The sequence below is a fragment of the Spea bombifrons genome, chromosome 4 (assembly GCF_027358695.1).
Source record: "Spea bombifrons isolate aSpeBom1 chromosome 4, aSpeBom1.2.pri, whole genome shotgun sequence".
Classification (NCBI taxonomy): domain Eukaryota; kingdom Metazoa; phylum Chordata; class Amphibia; order Anura; family Pelobatidae; genus Spea; species Spea bombifrons.
This window is the reverse complement of record NC_071090.1, coordinates 86,073,541-86,089,001: the sequence shown is the minus strand read 5'-3', so window position 1 is coordinate 86,089,001 and position 15,461 is coordinate 86,073,541.

Sequence of the window (15,461 nt, the reverse complement as noted above, 5' to 3'; positions counted from 1 at the left end):
CACCTTATATGCTACTAAAAAAGCCAGAAAACTGCAAAAAAAAGGAGCATTTTATGTGTTAGAAGTTAGACTAGTGGCGAGGCTTTTCCAGACATTTTATATGATTTTGTTACCTGTTATGTAATTACCTAATTTAGATGAATAATGAATTTTATTCATACATTTATAAACGCATTTCAAATTGTTTCTTTAAATGTAGGACACCATGATCACCACCAAGAATTCTGAGCTCCTAGGAAAAAGGACACCAGGAAAGGGCTTTGAGTCTTACAGAGGTAGTTTACCTCCTCAAGACAGATGTGTGGGTGACAAACACTACTACTTTATATTCCAAATTGCCTTATATTGAAACTTTATCAGCTGAGGAACTACCTCTTCCACTCTGAGCCATATCACACTGACAAAGTAAGTTGCCTACTAACCTCAGCAGCTATTTTCTTTCTTTTGTTTGTTTAAACTGTTCTTGTTTTGCCATAATGTTTTCAGACAGCTGTGCATTAGTCATTTATGTGGTAGCCTAATCTGCCAAACACCATGATTCCTTATAGTGCTTGTGGGCAACAGTAAAATGGATCTGCCCAAACTTATGAAACTCTATGGAGAAACAGACTCCATTAGCATTGCCATAAAGAATAAGCTCAGTGTGGTGTTTCACCAGTGAAAGTCATCTCAAATATAACTAACAATTACGCCAGCATCCAGGTCTGCAGATAAAGGAAGTTAGAGAAAAATGAAATAGGAACAAGTCTCCCTCCATGCTAGCCTATTTACTGTATTTGCCTGAATATAGGCTGCACTTTTTCCCCCCACTTTAAGTCTGGAGCATATCTGGAGGGGGCAGGGTGACAACATATCTGGTGGAGCAGAGAGGCATATCTGGGGGCAGAGTGGCATATCTGGGGGCAAAGGGGCATATCTTTAAGTAAGGTGCATTAAAATGGCTATTGGTTTTCTGTTTGTATGTAACATATGTTGACTAACTGCATAATAGATACCAAAAATGTTAAAACACAGTTTGTTAGTTAGAATACTGTTTTACTATTCCACTAATGTGTATTTTTTCAAGAAATCTACATTTTTCTTTAAAAAAGCACCTAACTTTTAGGGTGCAGCCTATAATCGGGCTGCCATCCTCCTGCTGCCAAAATGAGGGGCAGATCGCCCTCTTGCACAATGGGCCGGAGACAGAGGAGGTCTTTGATCGCCTCTACCAGCCCATTTACACTATGGAGGCTGTACCCACTCAGCATAGCCCCTATAGTCATATCAAGGCTTAAAGGCACGGCATGCATGAAACTATACTTCACGTTTTCTTTGTGTACCCCACAGACATCTGTATGGCTGGAGATAATACATATGCCAAGTGCATACAAAACAAAAAGCTTTATACAAAAAAGTTTTGTTTCTAAGGCTTTTTGCCTTTCTGGATCAACAAATATGGGTTCTTGGAAGAGTTGAACTTGATGAACTTGTGAACTTTAAAAAATAAAACCAAGTCAGTAAATTAAGACCTAAATAAAGGCAAGTGCAATGCAGTTTTACTGGAAAATTCCAGTTGTCCTTTAGCCATGTTTTATTAAGATATTAAACATCTGTTTGCAGGCCTAGACTGGCCATCTGGCATGCCAGGCAATTACATGGCGGGCTGGTGGCCAATAGGGCCAAATACTTACAGATCCTGCCACTCCAGCATCAGATGGGTTCCTGCAGTGAAAGGTGGCCAGTTGGATACCTGTGCCACACTATGAGAGCATTAAAGCAAAATGTGTGCTTGCACATATATAATTTGGAGGCCAATGGTCTTAAAGTGCCATGGCCACTTAGACATCCCCAGTGTGGCCTTATCTGTCTGCATATGCCGAATCCTTTATTTTTAATCTCTGGGCAGCATTAGTAAAAACAGTGCTATTATGCTACCTACTTATCACTCCATCCTTCCTTCACAGAATAAACCCACTCAGTGGGTTCTCAAACTAAACCCACAGAGCACCTTACCTGCCGAAAACAGAATCTGGCGAACTGGCTTTGCTGCTGATGTGAGAAAAAAATAATGCTATAGACGAATTATCACAGAAGCTCCATAAAAATCAATTAAAATAATTATAAATTAGCCAATATCTTGATTTGATTAATTTCTCCAAGAAACAACATTTCCTGATTTACTGCTCCATTGATTAATGTAAAAGGGAATTACAAAAATATGTACAGATTATTTTAGCTGGCAGAGAGAAACCAATGGAACATTATCAAGGGGAGCTGTATGCAGAGGGGACAGATGGCATAGGGTTATACATTCAAATGATAGAGTAGTGTCTCCTGAATTTGCACTTTGCACTTTATTTTTAGGCTCAGTGCATGTTTGGTAAATGTTTCATACTCTTAAATCATTGAGCGCCAGCGGTGTTTCAAACGCTGATGCACTGGAGAGTGTAAGTGGTAATTTATAGAGACGTAGCCACAATGTGTCCCGCTAAATATATGACTTGTTCGGCTTCTAGCTCCAGTCTTTTAAGATCATATCTCAGGGACATGATAGAAATACATAAATTGTGCATGCTCTATCTGTAGATTTATGCCTGAAGTGGCAAAAGAGGTGTCTAAACTACCAAAATCTCTGTCTGCGGGCTCATAAAGTACAAAGTACAGACTACATCAGCCACACACTGCAGACACAGAGGTTAAGAGTGAGCGTTATGGTGCCAAATGTATCAGAACAAGGCATCTCATACACTTTCATGTGACCTATCTATCCAATGCTACCAAGGTTTAAATAGCTCTACATTCTAAACATCAACATGGGAACCACAAACAATTACTTTAATATTCAGTGTTTATTCGAAGGTGATACCTTTCATCGGGGGACCTTAGAACTTGACTCATCTTCAGATGGAGTCATATATTTATATGCACAAATAGTTACTTATGCGAAAAGAATACAAATATTTCCATTGCACATAGAATTAAATAGAATTAAATTAATCATTTCCTAGGAAAACATCACTTGGCACACACTAATTGGGCATGGAGTAAGCATGTGGTGTTGGGAAGAGGGTCAGAGATATTGAAGTTTAAGCAACGATAGTTATGAATGTCCTCCATCAATTGCCTAATAATTAAACTAATTATGCAAGAAGCTGCAGTATATTTAAAATGGGGCATTCCACAAGCTCATTGGCCATTTACTGGTAAACGTGACTAACAAAAAACATCTATTTTATATATATGCGATAACTTACTTGCAAAAGTAAAAAAAAAAAAAAAAAAAGAGACATAGCCCTATTTCTTTCTCGCTGTTATTATCATAAAAGCTACTCTTCCAGTAACAACACAGTATCGAGAGTACTTTCCATTTAGTACCCGACTTTGGCCAATCAGAGGCTGAACGAGAATGACGTACTAATAGGCTAGCCAATCAGAAGCTGAATGGTGAAAAGGGAATTGGATCACTGTGGAAAACTTCTGGAAGAGGATGGTTTTAATCAGGAAAGGCTTATTTCTGGGACATGTTGTTGGTTAGTTGGACCTAGCACTAGTACTCTTCTAATATTAGCCCTAATAATAGTGATTCAAGGCTAAGGAACATTCTTTTATTGACTCCCCTGCATCTCTACTTCTTATATCTGATATTTGTCCCAGTATGTCCTAATATATAGCCAAATAATAATAGAGATCTGTACGCCTATATGCTATGCAAGAATGAATCACATGTTAATGTATACACAAATGCTGTGGTACACAAAAGCAGCCTTTACATGTAACCTACCCGCAACAGAAACAGAGCCAAAAAGCTGAAAGCGGAGATCAACCATGCCTTTCTGTAAAATATACCGTATATCCAACATGTTTACATGGAAATTGTAGTATGTAGGTGATATGAATCAGATAAGATTTTTCTGTTAGTGCCACATCAGGCCTATTCTCCCGATACTGTGCTGAGATGGATCTCTAGAGTATGATTATTTTTGAGATGCTCAGTTATCAGAGTTAAATATAGACACTGTCTTTTTTTACACTTTAAAATTGTTTGCAGAAACATAGTCAGTCCATGAGGGATTTCCATCCTCTCACAAAAGACCTGAAGAAGGTTTGGTATTGTTTATAAGATCAGCATTTGTTTTTTAACACCATGAAATCATTCAGCGTCCTTCTGACTTATCTTACTTTATTGTTTTATTCCACACAGCCATACATAAATATGATAGTTGTATAGCCCAACAATACCAGTTGAAGGCTTTGAATAGCGCAGCAAATTAAAATAAAAATACATTTGTAGACAGATCTAATCCGGTGCCTCAGCTGATACGACAAGAACCATATTCTAGGCCGTCTCAGAAATAAGCCTGCAGACACTCAGTCAGGTAACATACAGAGGTAACATGATATAATTACAGTATACAGTATAATATACTGTCCTATATTTTGTACTCATTATTATGGCTTGATGGAAGAATGATAGTGTACCCAGTCAGGCTTCCATTCATAACAATTTATCAGGGACTGATGTTTCAGCGGTAAATCAGATTGCTGCCAGGGCTACCAAAACTTTGATATATGAACCATGTAATCTCTTTCTTATGTATCTTGTCCTTTCATGTATATGTGTGTTGATCCCTTAAGGCCTTCACGTATCTTGGAAACTCACTTGACAGCGTTTTATCGACATGTCACCAAGCGTCTGCAAGCTTCCAGCATGACTAGTGCTTCTTCAGGCTCAGCTTTTTATGCTGAACCTCGTCTTGGTGTGGTAGCAGAAGTGTGCTTCATCTACACTATATCCACTTATTATTTTTAAGGGTGTTATTTAGCTCTAGAAACAAACAGCATTATAAACCAAGGATGATCAACTGGTACCTAGTTCCTGTTAAATTGTTGTGGGGCAGCACTATGCGAGGGTCAGTTGAGATCTGTGCCACAAAGGAGCTGCCCTTCAGACGGTTGATACGAGGGATGCATGGAGAGGTATTTGAGGTCAGACTTGGGATGGCACCGACCATAAATACATCAATGATCATGCCTCATAAGAGATGATGAGCTACCTGATGGCCATTACTGGTCACCTGTATTGCAAACTCAGACAGTGTTTACTTTGATTTTTTAAATGTCCCGTTTCGCTCAAGCAGACCCCTTCATATTTATTCATATAAGGAGCTCTTAACCTCCTATTTAGTTCTTACTAGGATTTCTTTGTGGAAACTGCATCTTCAATTTAGCTCCATAATGACTGGTATAAAAATGTTTCAGGAGTAATACATAAATATTTCTGCTAGCTTACTGTGAAAAGAACATTTTCTGAAGGGTGTCAATATGGCATGAACAAGTGTAAAACACTTTGTAAGACTAAAAGCAGTCCCGTTAAGTGTAGACTTACCCAATAACCATTTTGTACAATGCTAAACAAATAATAGCTGGTGTGGTGTGCCCACTGCTCTAGTAAATAGTAAAAGTAAATAGAAGACTTCAAGTTTTAGGATACTGTTTTTGAGAGCAATGTATCTATAAACTATCGGAGTTCAAGTTTATAAGGAAAGGAAGGAACTTATGCTGGAAGACCAGATCTATTTAAATCAGCAATGACATAAGAGATTATTACGGCCAAAAAAAAAACCTGTGTTGCATCCAAAATAAGCTTCTACGTTTGGAGTATAGTATCTATGATATAGAATTTTGTTTGATTTTGTAGTAAGAGGGATTTATATTGTTAGCTGCCTGGAACTACATCATTTGTTGACTTTTATTGTTGTGACCGGATCTTTTCCCTGTTGTATCTGTCTTTTTCCTGTGGATCATTGGATGCTTAATCCCTGTAAAATTTGGGAAGAAACAATTTGGAGTTGGCTAGAGAAGAGCGGATATGCTCAAAATGTGTTTTGTGTTTTTTTTATCCACTAGACATGTGTTACAGCTTTGTATATGAAGTATTTCATCTGCAAAAGCTGGAAGATTTCTTCTCAAGCAGCCTAAGTTTACTTTTGATGAAACTTATATATGTGGAATTAAGAACTTTTGAAATGAAACATATGAAGCAATAAAAGAAGAAAAATCAGTTATGAATAAATGTGTCATGTTTCAGTAAACCTCATGGACAATACATTTGAGTAGAACTTGGTGTGACAAGAGACCATCCATCACCCATTATACCATATTTGCAGAAGTAACATCTGTAATTCCAGAGGCAGGCTGTTTCAGGGGCAGAGGTGGCACAGGCAGGCTGTTTCAGGGGCAGAGGTGGCACAGGTAGGCTGCTTAAGGGGCAGAGATGGAACAGACAGGCTGCTTAAGGGGCATAGGTGGCACAGGCAGGTTGCTTAAAGGGGCATAGGTGTACAGTCTGTACACGGCACAGGTATTTACAGGTATAAATAGTAATAAATACCAAAAATATATTCGTTACCCTTACCCTGATCTAGAAACCTTTTTTTTTTTAGGTTTTTATTTATTTATTTTACTGCTACCAAGCCCTAAATCCAACTAATCTAAATAAAACTATTTAACATCCACCACACTAACTACACACTATAAACAAAAATGTAAATATAAAATGAAGCCCTAAGAGTCTGGTATTGTGAAGAAGTTGTGAAGTTGTGAAGAGTGCCAAGGTGCCCACATTTCTGTGCAAGTGCTCTGCGGCATGGAAACTAGACAAGTAGGACAACAGAACTGTAGCTTCTCCTACGGGAAAGTAATCCATTTTTTTACATACAGATACATAATGTATATTAAAGTGCCCTAATGTATAGTAACCATTGGTAGGACACTAGACATGAGCTTTAAGCTGCTGTGTGCAGAGGCAAATGGTGATCCTGTTTAAAGCATGTTCTGACCACACACGAAAACCATGTCTGTAGTGGGATCAATGGCTTCACACTTTTTTCAGCAATTAGCCTGCTTTTTGCTTTAGGACTGTCAGCAAATTAATTGGATGAACAGTTTTCATATGTTCTCCAAGGACATTTGCCTGTGCAGCGTAAAGGGACTAGCAGCCATCATGTTTTGGGGCGGACATAACACAAGATATTGCAGCAGACACACTGTACAACTTGTGCAGCACTGTGTTTTGTTTAAATACGGCCATGTGCCTTTTAGACGATCGAGAATGTTTTTTTTTTCTTATCACACTCTGTCTCTATCGTTAATTCAATGAAGCACTATAACATCGCATTTCACATGGCAGTGTATCACTGGCAGCTGGTGAAATGAAGCTTAAAGTCAAATTTTCAATCATCTGCGGTCACGAACGTAGTTGGTGCATTTTCGTTTGTGCAGCTGCCCCACCTGTGATTGCTTCTGCACCTAATGAGGAGGTTTAGATGAAAGTGGCGCAGATTCATCCATCCTTAGAAATAGCACAGACAGGGGAATAAATTAAGCCAATATAGCAAGGAACTAAAAGAGATAAAATAAATAACTCACATTGGAAAAAAAATCTTACACTGAAAAGAATTTCCTTTATTTTTTTTAAATGCCATTGTGCAATATGATATGTATGTCGCACATTTTAACACTCTGAGATTTATGTATGCCTAGGACTTTTTAATTTACATTTAGATTGTAAGCTTATTTGAACAGGGCCCTCCTCACCTATTGTTTCTGTAAATCAAATTATTATTGTTATATACTATTTGTTATGTCCTGTTTACTCATTGTACAGAGCTGTGGAATATGATAGCGCTATATAAAACAATAAATAATCATAATAATTTACAGCTAAATCTGCTGATGCGTTGTAGTCAATAAACCACACTTGTGACTTACAGAGCTACATTGTATGCTGTCAAAAGATCAGGTACCAGTCCTGCACTCAGGCAGACCAGCAACCCATCATCCCATTATAAGCCCCATTATAGGGGGCTTGAGATCTGTGTCTCTTCCTTCACAGATCTACATTACATATTGTTTTTAGGGGCTACATATTTCTAGTCCTGGGATATGATATCAGATCCTGGCACATAGCCTTGAATGAGCAAGTGCCAGAGATTTGTGCCAGAGGAGCATACATCTCTAATCCTGCACACAGATTTCCATTTCTTTAATGGATGCAACCTTGGTCTAGAACTGGTTTTCCCAGACCTAAAATCTTTAGTGGTAAAGGGTAATACGGTGAGGGAATTTAAACATGTATGGGATAGCCATATGGCCATACTGAATTTAGGAAAAGACCAGGTAACCAATTTTGGTCTGAATCTTTTCATCAGGAAATATGGGCAGACTAGACGGGCCAAATGGTCTTTATCTGCCGTCAAATTCTATTTTTCTATTTGATTACACTCATGTCTCCAGCTTGTCTAAGATTATATTGGCACTAGCTATGCAAATGTTTGCATTGTCAGCTGATTTGTAATAACTAACTGTAAAATTACTAATTGGCTATAAAACACAGTTTACAAATGTGAAAATCTAGAAGAAATGTGTTACTGTCTAATAGCTGGGTTTACAGACCCTTGTGAGGTTGCTTGAAGGTCTCTACAGTAATCCTTTCACCATTTTCTTGGTGCTCTTTGATATAAAGAACTTTTCTCAGGCTTAAAGAACAGACCATCACAAATTCTTCATACAACACCACAAAGCCTAAGCTTGATTGTGCAAATTCTTTTCTGTAGATGAGACTACCGGTCTGGACGTGGGACCCAATTAGCGCGTTACACTGCTTGTTATTTATGGACTGCAGTGATGATGAAGGAGCTTCACTATCTGCGTCTATCAAATCATCAAAGCTACAAGTTCTCATGATATACGACATGTTGCTGGCTGGTTTCAAACCCTAGCCTGTGATGAAAAATAATTTCTATGTGTGAACAAGCTCTCCGTGACCTCCAAGCACAGACATGTAAAAAGAAAACCGAAAAGACGTGCATGTTCTTGAACTTAATGGTTTGACTTCCAAATGGGTTGTGAAGCGATCAGTACATTTTTGTGAGATAACACATTCTTACGGAGCTTGTCACTGGGAACCAAGAGTAAAATCTCACCACATACATTGTGACATTGTCACTAATTTGCAAAAGCCAAGTTATTCATTGTAGGCAAACGACTGACACAAACAAAGCCCAAAATAATCCCTGCTCCAAAGTTTACAATTTGTAATAGTTATTTATATATAGTTTATCTCAGTATCTATAGGGCAGAAGGTTTCGCCCATTTAAGTACAGCGTATTATAAGCTTGTATACATTAAATTAATCCTTTGGATAACTTTATGTTTTTTTAAAAAGTCAACATACATTTACACCGAAAAAGCTTCAAATTGTGCCAAATTGTGTTATGGTATAGCAGGGAAGACACAGCATGTGGCCTTGCATGAACATGTTTTACATACCAGAAGATTACCGTGATCAGAAACCACGTCTGTTTCATGCCTGTTTGTTAGTGACCCACAGTCAAGTTCTAACTTTGATTTTTATTTTTGTATGATTTTATCCTAACATTGCTTGTGTTAAACAAATGGAAAAATGCCTTCTTTCTTTGAAATGTTTGATTATATCTGTTTTGGAACTATTCCTAATGATAAGCATTCTGGAATGAATGGCCATAAAGACCATAAAAATAAAAAATAAAAAAAAACATATATATATATATATTTATATATATATATATATATATATATATATATATATATATATATATATATATATATATATATATATATATTGAGATAGCGTTAGTTTCTTTATAGGAGTAGTAAAATCCAGTTCTTCCATGAATTGGTTAATATTTACCACCTCAAAACCGATTGAGATTGAGATTCTGGAAAGTCTAGTACCCACATTGATAATGCACATTGCTCAGAGCAGATGAGTAGGTCAAAGAATGGTTTGTATTATTATATCTAAACTATAATGTACTAAAAAACTACACATATGGCCTCCAGAAGTGACATATGCTCACAATACTGTCTGCAATGTTCCAGAATGCACTCTTTGGATAACACAGGGGTGTCAAACATACCTTTTAACCCTTCCCCTGGGTGAAGTGGCTGCCGGGCAAACCCTGCCTGTCTGGGAAAGAAGGTCTGTGTTTCATGAGTGCCTGAGAGTTGTGTGAGTGCATGTCTGTGAGTGCTGTGAGCTGCATTGTGAGTTGTGGGAGTATCTGAATACTTTGTGTGTTATCACTGTTATAACATTTTACATTATGAATGCACAGACAACTGTGTGCACTTGCAAAATAGAGCACGCATGACACGCATATGCATTTAAGTGCATATAATGGCTGGAATGTCCCTTTAAGTCCTTGGGTTCATGTGGCTGACAGCTCTTGCTTTGCCGCTGTTTCATGGTGCTAGGTGCTAAGGATAGGACAAACCTATAGTTATGTAGTCATATTTTTCTGTTGTGGTGTACATAGGCTGCACACATCTTAGTAGAATTTAGGAGTCAAATAGAAAATTGTTGCTGACCCTGTGTATTTGTCCAGTCCCATTGTCCTATTAATAGTTACTGTATGTTCTCTGGACACGAAGCACTTGAATCGGTGTAACAGTTTCATATCTATAGCTATTCTACTCCTTCAGCACGGGTACTCCCTGCAAACCGGAGGTATCTATGATTTTCCTTGAGGGCCTTGTATTTATCATTCCCTTCTCTGACGTTGGTCACTAACTATCTTAGACCCAGTATTAATAGGCCACATCCACGCCTACAAGCCAACAGCAACAATATATGCTGCTCCAACTAATACTTATTATCTCACTAACCCAACTTACACATTGGTCTCCTGGTACTTATTCCTACATTTCTTTGCATCTCACCTTACCTAGAAAATAATGACAGAAAGAGGAAAAAAGGAAATGAAGCCAGTTTCAGAAAGGAATGTTCAATCAAGAATAGATGACTGCTGCCCATAGGAACAATTCTGCAAGACAGTATGGCAGTGCCGGTAGTGTGCCCACCACATTACGTAGGAAACTGGCAACATGAACCTATGTCTCACATATGGTGTGAAATGCCCTCCTATGAAACAACTAAAGCTTAATGTGACATCATGAATCCAATACTTTGGACACAAGTAATACAAGCATCTGGCTGATGATGGTCTGGCGAATTGTAGGACTGGCGAACAAAATACCGCCGGAGCCTTTGCCATATTGTTTCTTATAAATATTCAGAGTTAATTTATATAATTTGGGATTAATCAAAACATGCACCTCTACAGTGCTTAGGAGGAGATAGTGAACATCATGGTTTGCTTTACTGATTCTTGAAGAAAAATGGAGACAATCTTATTATTACATTTTCATAAAACTCTTTCTTTAAGGTGCCATCTTTCTTTAAGGTTCATTTACCAATGATAATTATTTTTTCATACAGGAAAATCTGTATGCATACAGGTACCAGGACCAATAACCTAACTGAATGACAACAAGGTGGAAATGGGGGTACCTCTCCCTCCAAGGGGTGATTTGGGTTTTATACTATTATATTTATTTCAGGAAGATGGCATTATTTCTAACTCTGGAGTCCAGCAATGGTTACCAGCATGTGAACAAGGTCAGTCCACTCTACAACTGCTGATTACAATTTAGTCTTTCCAGTTCGGTAATGGAAAATTCAACTCATCACTTAATATAATCACCTAATAGTATTGCATAATGGTATAAAAGAGTCTGTTTTGTTATGGAAGGAAAGCACAGCAGTTTTCCTCTTGACCTCCCCAAAATGCCTCATATTACCTGCACCACTAAGGATTGCTAAGGCAAGGAAAATCCCTTAGGAAGTCCAAGGGAAAGCATGTTTCATCGCTTCCCTGAAAGACAGCTCTTGTCCCTCCTCCTGGTTCCCCACCTCCCTTCTTCACCATCAGACTGGTACTTTAACACAAGCCTTCTTCAGTGCAATGTGCTTCCCCAGCAGCCCAGCCCATTCCCCTGCCTCTCCTCTTTAATCATATTGCCTGTCACCTGCTAGGAGAAGTTCTGCTGTACAATCCACTACCTGAGCAGCCTTCACCCCTCCAGCACCCTGCATCCTTACCTGGAATTCCTGAATGAACCAATGCTCCATACAGAATGTGATTGGTAAGATCATTATACATTCTATTTCCTATCCGCTTCCATGTAGATTTCAAGTTCTTTCTATCATTTGCTTTTAGCAGTATTGGAGGTTGTGTTCATTTGCTAGTGTATGATCATAGTATATAGATTACTGAACACTCAAATTACTTATAATAATCATATGTTACTACATTAAGCACATAAAATACCCCGTACATTCATGTCCAATGCTTAGGATCCACTGCTATAACCCCAGTGGTCAGACTATATTATATATTATACTATATTATTGCACACACACTCACATATATATATATATATATATATTGTATGTAGCACATATCTATAATTCAATATGCATGTGTAATGTACAAATATTAAGAGGTGTTACAAAATGTTTCGTAATCAGAAGAATGAATTAAAATGTGGGATGAAGGGACAACCTCACCCCTCATCTCATTTTTCCCCCAAAGGGTAACCTAATCACTTTTAAGCATCTGTAAATTGCTAAACTGGTTGCAGTAAATTATAAAATGTATTATAGCTTACATATCTGACATTACAGATCAATTGATATTAAAATATCAGCCACTCTATTAGCAGTACGTGTACTATTTAGAAGCAATTAGCTATGTTAATTCTCAGTTTCTGATCAGTTTATTGGAACTTGATGGAGTGTAACTATTTATAAGCCAGAGCGGCAGCGGAGGAATCAGATCATATCAATAGGATTTCCTAGCGAATGCTCAGCCCTTTTTTTGTCGTAGAAATGCATGAATGAATTACATAGCATTTATTGCATGCCCATTTAATTTTAATGCAGAGAATACAATGCAATTTGAAATGATAGGATTACTATAAAATCCTTTGTCCCTTAGTCAAGGATTACGCAAATTCTGTGCATGGTTCAAATTTTCTATTACAAAAAGAAGGGAATTCCTGCATTTTCTGCTCCATGTCTAGCTTGCGAGGCTACAGTTGTACAGTAGCTGTGATGCTGCTCCCATCCATGTCAGGTGCGGTAACCATGGAGAAGTCTGGAACAAAAACCAGAACGGGGAGGGTGGGGTATAGGATTCCAGAAGTCCTTTAGAAACATACGCTGCTATTCCTACAAGCACCATGCTGTCATCACCACTCTTGGTTCACCCGTGAGCTGACCCCATAACAGATTCCCCACCGCGAGCTAAAGAATTCTATTAAAATCAACATTTACCAGTGAGGCATTCTTTTTTTATGCTACTGATTAAATGTAAAAAATAAAACAAAAAAACAGTCACAATGTAGCTCAAAAATCAATCGAATCAAATTCAATAAGAAGGTGAAAAATACAGAAGCATTTGGCCCACAGACCTGTAAATCGAAACAATTTAATTTGCCGTAAAGGACAACTCTATTAATTATATAATAATATTTATTATGTCATACTTTCTAAAAAAAAAAATACAGTGTTTTAGTATTGTTAATAATATTTGTTATTTAAATTCAATATTTATAGGCAACGACTACCTGCTAGTGGGAAATGTGAATTGTTGTCTAGGTATGTTTATGAATGACATTCATGAAATCTGACGAGCCATGTAGGGAACTGTCCACTCACACAATGCCATGTTAGCAAAACCACAATAGGGAGGGACATTTAAAGGGACAGGTTTCTACATGGCTCTTGGCATCATCAATTGAATTTCATTCATGAAAATGGCAAATAAAAAGCAGATGCTCATATAATTATGGCATGCACCAAAAGTGTGTGATTGACACAAAGCCACACGTTTGGTACACAGTAGAATTATACGGGCATCTGCTTTTTGGGAAATTTGTGACTGCCCATTATAAGCACCATGAGTTAAACCATGGACACCCCAGTCCCCTGTGTGTATATCAGGCATACTTTGAGACTCGCCCATAATGCATTCACCATCCCTATAATGCATTTGCCAGTGCATTAGCTGTTTACTCCAATGTAAATTGCACCTCCATTAATATCATCCATCTCTCTGTCTGTGTATCAGTAATACATGTATGCACTGTGCAGAATGTCACGGGAATGCTTTCCAATACTACTTATGAATCAGTTTAATCCTTTTTACATTTTACTGCTAAGTGAAAGCCAGTTTTTTCTACCAGTATTTGCTGACACACACTACTTCAGCGTGCATCACTTTTCTATTAACATTTGTGACGGTTTCTTTAAAGTTCTGTGTATTTTTGGTGCTTTAGGCTAGCTTCATCAGTTGTTCTAGCCTTTTTTTAGTAAACCATCATGTATTTTCTTTACTGTGTAGCAGTGCAACAGGTGCCTTGATACAATGCTTCAAATATGTGCATAGGTCCAAGGGGATCCAAAAATAATGTGCCGTTGTAATACAATTATGCAAAAGAAGCCCAAAACATTTTAAGTATCCTTGGCATTCGTTTTCTCAGGTATTTAAGCCCCCAGCCTCTTTATATACCTCAGACCATTTCTCCGCAGAGATGCCTGGTTCCATCCTTACCATGATCTGGCTTTCTACATTGTTCAGATGGCTAGCATGCCAATGGCACTGACTGGTTGTAGCTGGGTTTAACTATAACGGGTGCACGAAAAACAAATTCACTTCTGTAAGAACAAACGATAGATCTCCAGGATTGATCACTCTCCAAAGATACATATGCAACAAAAAATAAAAAGCTACATAGCATAGACACGTTGGCAAAATTCAGGATGTATCATTATTGTATCCCTCTTAGAGTAACGCTCACATTTTAATGAGCCCTATGATCCAGACTCAAAGATTTCAGCACTTGGTATATGTGTTTCCAGGAAAACCTTAAGGTCTGGTGGATGTCAGACATATTCTCAGATGTAGGCAGGAGAGATGTGCAGAGAGCAGGTGGGGAGCCAAATAATAATATAAAAAAACTGTAAAATAAAAATTCCATTTAAAAACAACAAGTATCAATTACATTCTGGATAATTGTCTTTAGTCTCCTTAGATGTCTCAGGAGTAGACAGTCAGTGTGTAAAGTGCCATAGAGTGAAAAAAAGTTCAGAGTTCTGGAGTCTTGATCTCCACGTGTTCTGCTGTATTCAGTGAAAATTCCGGGTTTGTGCGTGGCTCTGCCTCTTTTTGCATGGCCCCGCCCCTTGTGCATGGCTCCACCTCTCCGATGACGTCATCACGTTTCGCTGTGTGCAGCTTCCTCCAAGGACGTCCTTGGACACTTTCGTTATAGTTTTGCTTTTAGTGGTGTATTTGAAGGGTGCACTATGTTTTGGTTGCAGCAACATTATAGAATAAGAGCGCTATATGTTCACAATATATACACTGCAGCTGGGTTTCATTCTGAACCAAACTATTGGGAGAGTGCATTTGTGTGAATGACTACGTAGCGCTATTGCCTGACAGAGGTCAAGTAATCAAGCTGGGTTTCTAAGTGAAAAATCTCTTATTTAGATAAGCGACAAATATAACATTACAACTCGTATTTATATA